This window comes from Olea europaea, unplaced genomic scaffold (assembly GCF_002742605.1).
Source record: "Olea europaea var. sylvestris unplaced genomic scaffold, O_europaea_v1 scaffold2779, whole genome shotgun sequence".
Lineage (NCBI taxonomy): Eukaryota > Viridiplantae > Streptophyta > Magnoliopsida > Lamiales > Oleaceae > Olea > Olea europaea.
The window spans coordinates 34,762-48,662 of NW_019246256.1; the positions used below are offsets into that span (position 1 = coordinate 34,762).

The 13,901-nt window shown below is 31.5% G+C and overlaps 1 long non-coding RNA gene across 1 annotated transcript; it reads left to right on the forward strand.

The window, feature by feature from the left end:
- The first annotated feature begins 155 nt into the window (after nt 1–155).
- Nucleotides 156–2,426, forward strand: LOC111383864. The gene is made up of 2 exons (XR_002700817.1): nt 156–377; nt 1,200–2,426. It is a non-coding gene; the product is annotated as an uncharacterized LOC111383864 (long non-coding RNA).
- Nucleotides 2,427–13,901: the final 11,475 nt, after the last annotated feature.

The window sequence follows — 13,901 nt, forward strand, 5'->3', positions numbered from 1 at the left end:
CCCCCAATTTTGAAAGATTGGAGCAAGGATGCAACAAACGGTAAGCAAGGGACATGAATGCCACACTCTGGAAAGAATAAGGACCCATGGTGGAATTTACCCGTTAATGTAACGGTGCTTTTCCTAGTGCCTAAACCTAGACAACTAGCCAAGCATGCTCTTAAACCTAGCCGACTGGCTTTATCTTTCTCCTATATATTATATTGTCATGAAGCCCTAATCCTTAAGAGCGCAGTTCAATAATGACTGATAAAATGGAGCTGCCCACGTCTTGAGCAGTCTCACTCTAGATCCATCCCTTACCCCAACAGAAGTTATCCGCTTCAAACCACAACCAATTCTCCTTCCAATGCAAAAGGAAACCCACTATAGTTCAGGTAAATTTTGTTTCTTTTTTCTTTTACATGGCAATTAGATTATACCATTACCTAAACAGCAGGATTAAGATAAAGGGTTACTGATTTCTAGGTAGTTTTTATCAAATTCCTATTATTTATACTTTTATGTTGGTTTCGAAGTGCTTCATTCCTTCGTCCTTTTTCCTCTGTTTAAGTTCTTTGCTTTATTTATTAGTATTTAGTAAATCATTACGTATTTATTAAGTGTTTGATGTAGATTTTTAGAATTATTTTTGTGAAAATTTATATTTTTGGTGAATGTGCGGTTAATTTAGCAAGGAAAAAGTTTTGTGCTATTTTATTGGGAGAACGTGGGAATTGTAAATGAGGTTGAAGGAAAAATGAGTTTTAAAATATCTGTACTAAACAGGAGCTTAATAACTTTGGTTATTGAGTTCTTTATTACTGTTATAAAAGTGCTGGCTTGAGTGTCCGCAGTACACCTTGCAGGCACACGATTGTATTCTTGGAATTGTTTTTCTAGACTGTTGGCACTAAGCAGATTTTGACCGCAACTGTTGGTATGTGAACATCTTCCATATGTGAGGTAATAAAGATGGTATGTATAAGGGGGTGTTTGAGCCACATTATTTTGATAATAATGCATTCTTCAATAGTGTATTGATCAGAAATGTGTGATTAAAAAATAAGGAAAAGTTTTTGATTTGCGTGTAATGTTATTTTGTTGAAGAATGTGTGGTTGAAATGATGTCAAATCAATGTTTAAGAATGCATTTTTTTGAAATAATGTGACTCAAACATGCTCTAAATGTTGAACTTGAACATCTCTTGTAAAAATAGGCGAACACGGGCACGGTCACCAGTGTGGTACCTAACCTTTCCACAAGTGTTGAAATGGATAGACATAAAGTAAATTGCGTGAAGAGAGAGGGTTGTTCCTCTCGTGAAGCATCATCTCCTTTAGTGCGGCACATGTTAATATGCCCCCATTTGGTTCAACTTAAAAGGCCGATTTAAATTTGAGTCAGAGTCAGCAATCAATTTTAATTGTATAATTTATTGGATTCACAACTTTTCAATCACTACATTCCATCAACTTTTATCAAAATTTACAAAGAATCTGAATTTTATTTAAACCAAGCAAGGCTAAATTTGACGGAGGAGCTTCAGCCTATGCCACTCTCTTCATTGATGACATTTCCTTGGGACATGCTCCCCCTCTTCATCACTTGGCTCGGTGGTTAAACTGGTTTACAAATAATGTGGCTTAGTTCTCGACTTGGTTATGGGAATTACCAGCTGTCCACTTTAGCTTTGTCCGGGGAGAAAGATCAACTGCTTGAGTCTCAGGTTCTGAGAGTATGGTGTCTGGGAAGGTTCTCCTATCTGGTTTGGGATGTCCAGTCTCGTTTTATGTTGTGTCTGGTTAGGTGAGACACGGGTCGACAGATGGTCCATTGGCTGTTTGTTGTGCTGCCCTGGAGTAGCTCTTCAGTCTTTTTTTGGTGGCTAAGTCAGTGCATAGGTTGCCAAGGTGGAGCTTGGTTGGTCAACTTCCATGTCTAATCTGTCTTGTTTCTCATCTTACTTGTCCTCTGCAAAGTGTGCACAATTGACATTAGAGGTTTCTAATTGGTATGTTCACTTCTGCATTTATAGAAGTACTTGAGTGTTAGGATGCAATGTTATTTTGTTTGGCATCTATTAGTTAACATGAGAATTTAGTACATTATATCAGTGAGGTAGTGCAGTTAACAATTGGTTGCGGTGATGAGATACAGAATTTGTTGAAAGCACATTGTGCTTGATGTAATATCGACTTTTGATGTCGATCCTGAGCGGTTACCTGAGCAACCTGTAGTTTCTAATATCATTGGTGTTCCAATATTCTGTCATAGAACCAGGTAAAAAATTTGGTCATTTTACTACGATCTAATATCTAATAATCTATATAAACACTCACAATGTCTTCTTATGTCTGGGTAATTTGATAATTTCCAGCATCATAATATCCTTGACTATTTTCAAGAGTTCAACAACATGCGTCTTTATGTCAATTTCAAGTTCTCTGTCTCTGCTTGCTAATTTTCCAACTTATTTCTATTTCTTTGAACATTCCTGTCTTTCACTTCTTTCTCATATATACGTTCTAGTTTATATTCTAAATAAGTGAGTTGAACTTGGCTGCCATGATGAGTATTTCGGTACATTGAACGCATTAATAATGCTTGATGAAACATCGACTCGATCCTGAGCGGTTACCTGAGCAGCCTTATGGTATGATATGACCTTCGTTCATCCTGTTCCTGTACTCTATTCATTGCGTCCTCGCAATATTTTTATTGCTACGGCATATTTATTAATGCCAAAGATTTTCACCTTGCTATGTTTCCTCACTTCGTTGAAATTGCTCTATAAGTTTATGGGAACGGACATGTTTGCACGAGCTTTATTCCCTTTTCAAGTTCTCTTCATACTTTCGAAAGTGTGGCTCAATTCTATTTTCAATTCGTTTATAGGCGTTATTAGTTACTTATAAATGTTATTAATTTTTCTACGGGATGGATTGATAATTTGATTGGTGGAAACAAATTGTGGATATTTGAGAATTAGGGTAAAGTTTGATTGTCAATATTTTCCATGGAAAATTTCATTTTTTAATCAAATTTCTATTTTTGTGCTATTTGATTGAATTTTAATTTTTTTTTATGGAAAATATTTTCCTATTTTTGGTGATGTGATTATATTTTTCTTGAAAATAAGGAACATATTTTCTTTAGAAGAAGTAAATTTTTATTTTTTAGGTAATTCATTCTCTTTCTCTCTCGTCTAACTACCAATATAAAATGACAAATTTATATTCTCAAACAGGCCTTAGTGTGTGTAGTTACCCAATTTGACAAAATTTAAGTACTTACATAATTGATATTAAAGTGAAAATATAGATATCGCTTATGGGGTTTAGCCATGGTTGCTTTCTTTTTTGCTTTATCCCGTGTCTGAGTGAGCATGAATGTCTTTCTGCTAACTTACTATGATTTCCGGGAAGAAAGTAATTTCATTCCTTTTGCATTCTTGCTAGTGACGTTTATGTATTACAATTTTATTTTATAGTAAGCGTATTTGCTATTAAAGAATTTTAAACGACCGTATTTAAAAAAGAAAAAGAAAAAAAAACCGTCCATAGTTGAGGAGGGAGATGGGCATCTTGTAAGAGTATTTCAATAGACTATTCTTAGGGAGTATATTTTATCATGTGGAGAGTACATAAAAATTGAAACACTCTGAATGCATTTAATTAGAGAGAATGAGTTTGGCTTTTTAATCTTTAAATTGAAATGTTAATTTAAATAGTCTTTCAGAACATGATTTTAAAGATTGACTTTTTAAAATAGAGAGTGTCTCATGTTTAAAGAGTTTTTTTGGAGATACTGTAAGTTCTTAACCAATGTGTATGTTTGGGAAGTAGGCATATTTTATTGGTTTTATCCTTTATGGAAAATGCCATTTTTTATCAAAGTTTTTATGGAAAATGTCATATTTTTCAAAAGTTGATCACTTAACCATATTTTCCTCAAAAATAAGGAAAATATATTTTTTGGGAATGGATAAGTTTTTATTTTTTAGGCAATTCACGGTCTTTCTCTCTCATCCACCCTCTTCTTTCTTATTCACCGATCAATAAAAGATAGACGAGTAAATTAAAGCAATCAAACACAATTAATTAATAATTTTAATTGCCTAAAACTTATGTGCTTTTCATGTAAACTCATTGCTTGGAATCAAATTATCTTAAATATAATTTAATTTGTTTTTCCGGCTAAATATATTTTTTTATTAATATATTTCAACTTACAGCGACTATCTATTTATTATTTATCATCCCGTAGAACTTCCAGCTTATAATCATTTTTCACACATGCTTTTTAAGTGTTAATAATTACAATACGAATAAGTTATAACGTTGCTAAATATTTTACTTATTGGATCAAATTATATAAGTAAATTTATAATGTATAAAAAGGTAAAAAGAAATTTTGGATCATGCTAAATCCCAGGCTTGTAGTGAAGTTTGGATTAGTAAGAAATTTATAATCTGTGATATTTCCAATTTACTTTAAGAAATCTACTGAAATTTTAGTATCTTTATGCATGAAAAGTAGTATGTAAGTCATATCTAGATGAGTTCTAGTCATATAAATATTAACATATGATATCAGAATAGCATCGGTAAGTAAGGATTTTGCCACTTTGCGAGAAAAAATTTAACATATGCAGTGACATAATTCGAGATGGTAGTAAATGATTTGATAGTAAAATTGACTGTTTAAAACAGTCCAATGATTAAATTTTATGAAGGATTATGTGAAGATATCTGGCACGGTAGCATATCTTGGTCAGTAATTGATGCGTTTGCCATTGGCAGTATAGACTCTCTCAATTTCAAGTACTCTGTACAAAAATTTGCACATTATATTCGGAAGGTGAAAGACTAATGTGAGAATGGTTGGTTGGAAATCAATTGCACCATAACATTCTCAATGGAAATAAACAAGAGCCACCAGGAGGGTTTCATACGGAATATCGAATATTTGAATCTCAACAACAGCTAGAAGTCAACATTTATGTTGGCAGGAACTGTCTTGTGGAGGGAAGGTTGTGGTGCGCTTTGTCATCTCTTTGGGAGTCTTGTCCGTACGTTTTAAAGGGAGGTCTACAAGAAAGACTACCGCATCCTGAATTCCAGCCCAAGTGTATATAAGCAGTGATTGCATTCGGATTTACTTTGGTGGCGAATTAGGGAGGAAGACCGCCACTTTTCAGGATTAGTCATGGAAACTTGGACATTAAAAAAAAAAAGAGCCACCAGAAATTATGACAAAGAAAATAAAATCCAACGCTTAAATATCCGGTGTCCAAATAGATTGGACCGTTTGGTCCACTGGATAGAAAATTATACTTTTTTAAGTTGGGAAAAATACATAACCATCATATATTTAAGTTTTAAATATATTTTCATACAATAAAATATTTTATATGTAAATTCAAAAAAAAATAAAAAAAATCTTACCATTTAACAAGGTACTTTTCAAAAGGACCTAATCAAAAGACCACTTTCTAATGTTGACCAAAATTTTTTTGCCATTTACCAAAAGAGCCCTTTGAAGAGTAAATATCATTTTTACGCTTATTATGTTTTGTAATTACAAAAATTATCATTTGTTCAAAGACTATACCATCTTTCAAAAAATTAATAAATCCAAACACTCCCATTTAAATTTCAAAATGAAATCACTATTTATCAGATTCTCCAACACGGTTAAAAAGAAATTTCATTTTCCATTTGCTTGAACATTGAAATCTCACAAAATTATTAAAGGCTCAACAAAAAAATATTACTCACAGCCGGCATTTGAAATTGGTAAGTATAAATTTAATTTCATTTTAGTTAAATTAGTACATTGTTTGAATCTTGAAATCTTATTTCAGCGTATAATTTTAGAAAAATAAATTATTACAGTCTTAAATGGGTGTATAATTTTTTTAGCAAAAACGAGGAAAAAATTCATCTGTTCAGTAAAAATCAGCAAAATGGAGAAGTCAGACAGACAGCTGGCCAGACAATCCGGGCCGATTTTTTTTATATGTGTGTGTCTTACCTAGCATATTTTTTTCGTCCATTTATTCTCGTAATTACAATTTTTTTAATAAATGATGTTTCCTAATGCAAATATGGGATCAGCAACTGTCCCAATTTGTTACTTTGGCGAATTTGAAAAGAATTAAAATGATTAATGGGTGTGAAAATGGACAAGTGAAAGACATGGTTGTACTGCAATTGTGATAACATCAAGTACATCATATGCAGAAATGTACAATGAGATATAGAACTTGCTGAAAGTCGATCCCTCTGAGTATGACATGAAATTGGATTTCTAATGGGCGAGCGTACATCCATTTCAATTCCACCTATAATAGTTACTTCTGAAATTGAAATGAAGGTTTTGATTCAAATGAACCAGAAACGTGTGATTCCTATTTGCGGAACTTTGATGAAGAAGAATGTCCTCGAAAATGAATACGATGATTTCGATGGAGGGGATCACAAATGCCAGGCATATCTTTTCCATGTTTGAGTAATTTTACTCTAAGCCTGCCATGGTACACCTTTTTTGGTATTGAGCTACTTAAGCCTGCCTTAAGGTATGAGCCTGACTCCATTCCATAGTCGGCTCGGGATGTGAATGAGTTTTGGGACATAGCGGAGATAGTGCGTGATGATGTTGTGGCTATTCTAAAGACAGTTTTTCCTCACCATGATCTCACTGTTACACACAGAATTTGTTCGGTAGTTCAAGACCACGAAATAGATAATGACTTTACAAATGAGAATTTGATTGCTTTATCCCGTCTGGGACATGATCGAGTGGGAGCTCACATGCTGGACCGAGTGCACGGTCTTCTAATTGTTTGTGTGTAGTCTTCGATGATGAAGATTTGTATATCGAGCAACTATTTAACATGAAGAAAGATTTACAGGAAGCTATTCACGGGATTGCTTTGAAACACAATTTTGAGTTTAAAGTGAAGAAATCAAACAAGCCGACTTACACAATTGTCTGCGTTGGCGACAGTTGCTTTTGGCGTTTGCGAGCAACGAAAATGGACACGAATGAATTTTTTGTAGCTCGTAAGTATGCACGGGAACATACTTACGAACATACTTGCGAAGTTGGTATTCGTCGAAATGACCACAAGCAAGCCCGATCATGGTTCATTGGTCGCGAAGTAATGTACAAATTTTAGGACCCACGAACAATCTACAGACATCTGGACATCATCAATGATGTTCGTCGAGAGTACGGGGTAATCATGAGCTATCAGAAGGTTTGAAAGGCCAAAGAATGCGCGTTGGAGGATTTGATGGGTTCGACCGAGGAGAGTTATGTTAAATTGACCAGATATTTCTTTGTTTAGATGCTTATTTAATATTTATTTCAAATGTTAATTATTAATTTCAATTGTTTATTAATTATTTAATCAATTGTTTACTTAATATCTAACTAATTATTTAATTCAATCATTAATTTCAATTGTTTATTTAATTATTTATCGATTCCTTATTTAATGTCTAATTAATTATTTAATTCAATTGTTAATTTTTCAGTTTATTTAATATTGTTTATTTAATTATTTAAATTATGATTATTGTTTATTTAAATTGGTCATGTTTTGCTATAACATGAAAAGAATTAATACTGGATCGACATTTTTTTATTGAGAATGATGACGAGAATCGCGTCAAGTATTTCTTTATGACCCTTGGACAATTTGTTCGAGGATTTCGAAACGCAATGCGACCCCTAATCCTAATCGATGATAATTGCCTTAAGGCGAGATATGGGGCAAGTTAATTATTATAATATGTCAAGATGCTAACATCTAAATTTTACCTCTTGCATTCGACATAGTTAACGGAGAAAATGATCTGGCGATGAGTTGATTTTTCACGAAGTTGATGGAAGTAATTGGGGATGTCGAGAACCTTGCATTCATAACCGACCGAGGGCAGTCAACAATTAACGGTATCATCGAAGTCTTCCCCGATGCACATCATTGTTATTGTATGTACCATCTACAAGGAAATCTGAAGACTAAGTATCGAGTCAAGGGCATCGTTACGTTGTTTAGGAGAGTTGCAGAGGTTTACAATTTTCAAGAGTTTGAAAAGTTTATGGTCAAAATAGAAAGTAAATCCTATTATGCATGGGAGTATTTGACAGAGATGGGGATTGAACATTGGGCACGATCACATTTTTCAGGATGTTGATACAACATGATGACGTCGAACAATGCGGAGTCGTTCAATGACTTATTCAAAAAGGATCGAGAGTTACCAATTCTCGCAATGCTCGAGAACATTTGTGACAAGCTGCAACAGTGATTTCATGATCATCGTGAGGAATCACGGAGTTGCACAAGTGTGCTAATCCCGGCTCAGGAAGATAAACTCTTCAAAACTCTAAAGGTGGTAAGAAAGTTATATGTAGAACCACTGGATCAGTTTTGCTTCTCCGTGAGATGTGCATGTAATTTCATATACATCTTCAACTTCAATGATAACATGTGCACGTGTAAACAGTTTCAGTTTGAGAGTTTTTCGTGTACATATACAGTGGCGGTGGCTATGTATAGAGAAATTCCACCACACACCTTATGCAGTGCTTATTACACGACTGGTTCTTGGGGAGCAGCATATGCCGAAACTATATTTCTTATACCGAATGAAGTCGAGTGGGAAGTTTCTGATTACATTCTCTCATTCAATAACTTTATAAATACGCCATGAAATATTTAAATAAACACATAAACTATATAAAAAAATTAAATATTATAAAAATAATATACATTTTACAATTATTTTGTAATTACAAATGAATGAATGAAATATATAATGTTTAAACGTTACAATATGTACAATTATTTTAAAAAAGCACGACTCTAATATATACGGATCATCATTAAATTCAAATAAACCACAAACTAATTTATTTCTCTAATTTAGTATCCACATCTGGTTGATTGTGTCAACCTTCTGTGCTACACTCAAAAATTCTATGTACTTGATGGCGAACATGCCTCAATCATTTATACAATTACAAAATATTGTATTAGCATATCATCGTTTAACTAGAACGTAAGCTGTAAATTAAAAAATAAAATAACAAACATTTACGATATTTGCTGTCTCGTCGTCGTCGTGTCCCGCATGGTGGCTAGTCTATCCTTCACAGTGATGTTCGCTCGTCTAGCCAGTATGGGGACGATCACAGACACCGACTCCAAATTTTGCTCGAGCTGACCTTGTGTATACGTAATAAATAACAATATTACTACTTTACTTACATCGTCGACGAGTCAAGCCACGAAATGGTGATGTCGTGAAACCACTTGTAAACGTTCGAGATCATTTTATGAGCAATCCTGCGACTAACTCTAAAAAAATAAGAAAATAAATTGTTAAGTAAAAGTATAGATGTGTTAGCGTCTGCGTAATGTACTAATCCTTAACGAATAATACAATACTTACCGGGCGTAATTGCTTTCCACTCCGTCTCGAACGCTTTCCACTTGGCGTAGTCCACCTCGGCCCTAATAACCACCGGCTCCTCCGTCACCCCCTCCGTCCCAATAGCCGCCTGTCCCTCCGCTACCCCCTCCATCCCGATACTCGCCAGTTTCACCCTAATACCTGTCAGTCCCACGCAGGCCTGCTATGTCGCCCTATATCGATACGACCTCAGCATAAAGGTTTCCTAAATCGACTTATACGCTCTTGAGTATAAATACCATCCCCAACTTCAACTTGTCGGACATCTGGTCGCATCTCCTAATTGTGTCAGTGTCACTGTCGTGTGTTCATTAAAATAATCTTTCAGCAGTCTCTTGTCTATCGGAATACTGACTCTTGCTGCCTCTTCGCTCGTACATCCCAATCCAGTGATGAGGGCAAACTCGAATATGGAAAATGTAGCAACCTTGCCCCCAAGATCAAAGTACAGGGCATCTTCGTCAACTGGTTTAAGCAATCGACATAGTAATGAATCGATCAACTGTCCAGAAAACTATACAGAGCGTAGCGAATACAGGGGCCTAGGCAGGATCGACATAATATATCTACGTGCTCGTCGTCTAATGAATCCAATACTGTTGTGAAGCTAGCAAAGTTACAGTTCGACGTAACTTTGCCAGGAACATGTCTCAAGGCGGCGTCCAAATGGTAATCCATCCTGCAAAATTTCAAATGTTAGAACATTTGAAATATAATGTCACAAAATTAAACTAACCGAATTGTAAGTAATATACGCACGAAATAATAGATAATAAAGAAAATGAATTAAAAATTAATTTTGATTATTTATATTTAATTACTTATTTAAATAAATTATTCTAAATATTTATATTTCTTAGTTATTTAAATTGTTTATTTTTATTTAAATGTTCATTATTTATTTCGATTGTTAATTTAAATTATTTATTTCAATTGTTTATTTGTTTATTTAATATTTATTTTAATTGTTTATTGAATGCTTAATTTTATTTATTTATTATAATTGTTTATTTAATTAATTTCATTAAATTATTTATTGAACATTTAAACTTAAATATGTAATTATTTATTATATTTTTTTTAGTTGTTTATTCAATATTTATTTTAATTATTAATTGAATATTTAATTATTTATTTTAAATGTTAGATATTTATTTCAATTGTTTATCTATATTTTAATTACTTATTTTGATTATTTTAATTTTTTAATTATTTAAAATATAATTATTGTTTGATTGAAATTGTTTATTTTATATTTAATTACTAATTTTGATTATTTATATTTAATTACTTATTTAAAGAAATTATTTTAAATATTTATATTTCTTAGTTATTTAAATTGCATATTTTTATTTAAATTTTCATTATTTATTTCAATTGTCAATTTAAATTATTTATTGCAATTGTTTATTTGTTTATTTAACATTTATTTTAATTGTTTATTCAATGCATAATTTTAATTATTTATTATAATTGTTTATTTCAATTTAATTTCAATTACATATTTTGATTATTAATATTTATTCATTATTTAATTTTTTTTCATTTAAATAATAATTTAATTATTATTTAAATGTTCATTATTTATTTTTTTGTATTTAAATTAATTAATTAATTAATTATTTTTTATTCCAAATATTTTTCATTTATTTGTTTCAACTGTTCATTTAAATTATTTGATTTAATTATTTAAATTATTTATTGAACAATTAAACGTAAATATTTAATTATATATTTTAAATGTTAGAAATTTATTTCAATTAAATTTTAATTACATATTTTGATTATTAATATTTAATCATTATTTACATTTTTTATTTATCATTTAAATGTTCGTTATTTATTTTTTTGTATTTAAATTAATTATTTATTCATTCTTTGTTTCAATTGTTTTTTATTTATTTGTTTCAACCGTTCATTTAAATTATTTGATTTAATTATTTATATTCATTGATTTTTAAAATTATTTATTGAACAAGTAATCGTAAATATTTTAATTATTTATTTTAAATGTTAGAAATTTATTTCAATTAAATTTCAATTACATATTTTGATTATTAATATTTATTCATTATTTACATTTTTATCATTTAAATAATCATTTAATTATTCTTTAAATGTTCATTATTTATTTTTGTGTATTTAAATTAATTATTTATTCCACTTGTTTTCATTTATTTGTTTCAACTATTCATTTAAATTATTTAATTTAATTATTTATATTCAATGATTATTTAAATTATTTATTGAACAAGTAAATGTAAATATTTAATTATTTATTTTAAATGTTTGAAATTTATTTCAAATAAATTTTAATTACATATTTTGATTATTAACATTTTTTATTTATCATTTAAATAATCATTTAATTATTATCTAAATGTTCGTTATTTATTTTTGTGTATTTAAATTAATTATTTATTCATTCTTTATTTCAATTATTTTTTATTTATTTGTTTCAACTGTTCATTTAAATTATTTGATTTAATTATTTATATTCATTGATTATTTAAATTATTTATTGAACAAGTAATCGTAAATATTTTAATTATTTATTTTAAATGTTAGAAATCTATTTCAATTAAATTTTAATTACATATTTTGATTATTAATATTTATTCATTATTTACATTTTTATCATTTAAATAATTATTTACTTATTATTTAAATGTTCATTATTTATTTTTGTGTATTTAAATTATTTATTCAAATACAAAGAAAAAAATGAGAAAAAGGAAACGGGTTGTGGCTGGGCCAAGGGGTCGTTGGACTGTCTGTTAAACAGACAGCCCAGATGGTCTTTAAACAGACGGCTCGGACGTTTGGGCCGTCGTTTCCCAACGGGCCAGAACACTTTGTCATTTTTGGCTATCTCTGACTCAAAAACACCTCAAAAATGTCATTTTCAGTAATTTCACATAATCTACAAAGAAACGACGGTCCAGAACACTTTGTCACTTTTCTTCGACTCTAGGTGCTAGAGATCGCCACCAAAAATGTCATTTTTAGTAATTTCACATAATCTACAAAGATTTCTACCACTATTTCCAACAAAATAAATCTTCAATATCCAAGTTCAAAGATTAATTGAGGAAAAATAAACAATACTTACCTTCTTCGCCTCTAATAGTGGCCAGTCGGTCTTCTTCCGAGAAAAAGTCGTCGGTTTCCTTGCTATTTCTTCCTATTCTTTCTCCAGACGTCGGTTTGAGAGTGATTTGTTAGGGGCAATATTGAGTTTTCATTGTTTTTAAGGTTTTTACAGATTTTTCAATTTTATTTTTTAAACAGTAATCAACGGCCATTTTGGAAAAATGGCTCTTTGGTGGCTATCTGTCGCCATTTCCTCCTATTTAACTATACATTCTCCTAAAAATCACTATTCACATTTCTATTTTCTTCGACTAATGATTGTCAAACAAGGGCTTAAAAATCATGTTGTTACATTTTGTATAATCCGATAAAAAGTTTCAGATATATTTAATCAAACAGATTAAGATCAAAATAAAAACACAATTCATGGTCACAGTTACATATTAGTCATATATCACACATGATCATAGTCACGTATCTCAATTTATGGATGGCGAATTTCCTATCACTAATCAAACAATTAAATCATCATATATCATTTTATAGTTAGAAATCACAATTAACTGATTACATTTACTTTTAATATCATCTCACTTCACCATGCTCCATCCTTATCCACCATTGCCAGCACCACCAAAATATCGCAATCATTACCTCAAACTAACAACCAATATCATGGCCTTCACCTCAAATCCATAATCAACACTACCACTTTCACCTGCAATCCATCACCGCCCTTACCACTCAAAATACTCCAACTCAGACACATATACCCTGGCCATTGTCAATATCTATACTCGTCATGGATATAGTCAACATATCATCACCACCTCAAATCCAAAACCACGAGCACCAATAACACCCAAAAAACTCCAAAATCAAATCTATATGCTCTGCCCACTATTAATGTCCATATTCATCGTCGTCACAGTAAACCAGAATGGTCTCACTCCTTTGTTCGCTACATATCTACAACCACCTCATAACACCCCTCTTAGTTGTACAGTCATCGTCAAACTGTAATAATCAATAGTCGTCGTGTTTAGTTGATTGACGATGTTGACATGATAGAGATGAGCATAGAGGGAAAATGGAGGGTTGGTTGAGAAGGTCCTTGTTGCGAGAGATGACCTCGTGGTGGAGTTGGTTGTCGAGGAGGTGAAGGCTTTCCTAGAGCTTTTTTATTCAAGAGGTGACGAAGCCAGGGAATATCAACAGTGGCACAAGTGTCTAGGCAGGATGGCAGGGACGGAGCCAGGATTTGATTTCAGTGCGGGCAACATTTTGATCATGAATTTAATGATGATAAAAAAATAAAATAATATTACAACAATACT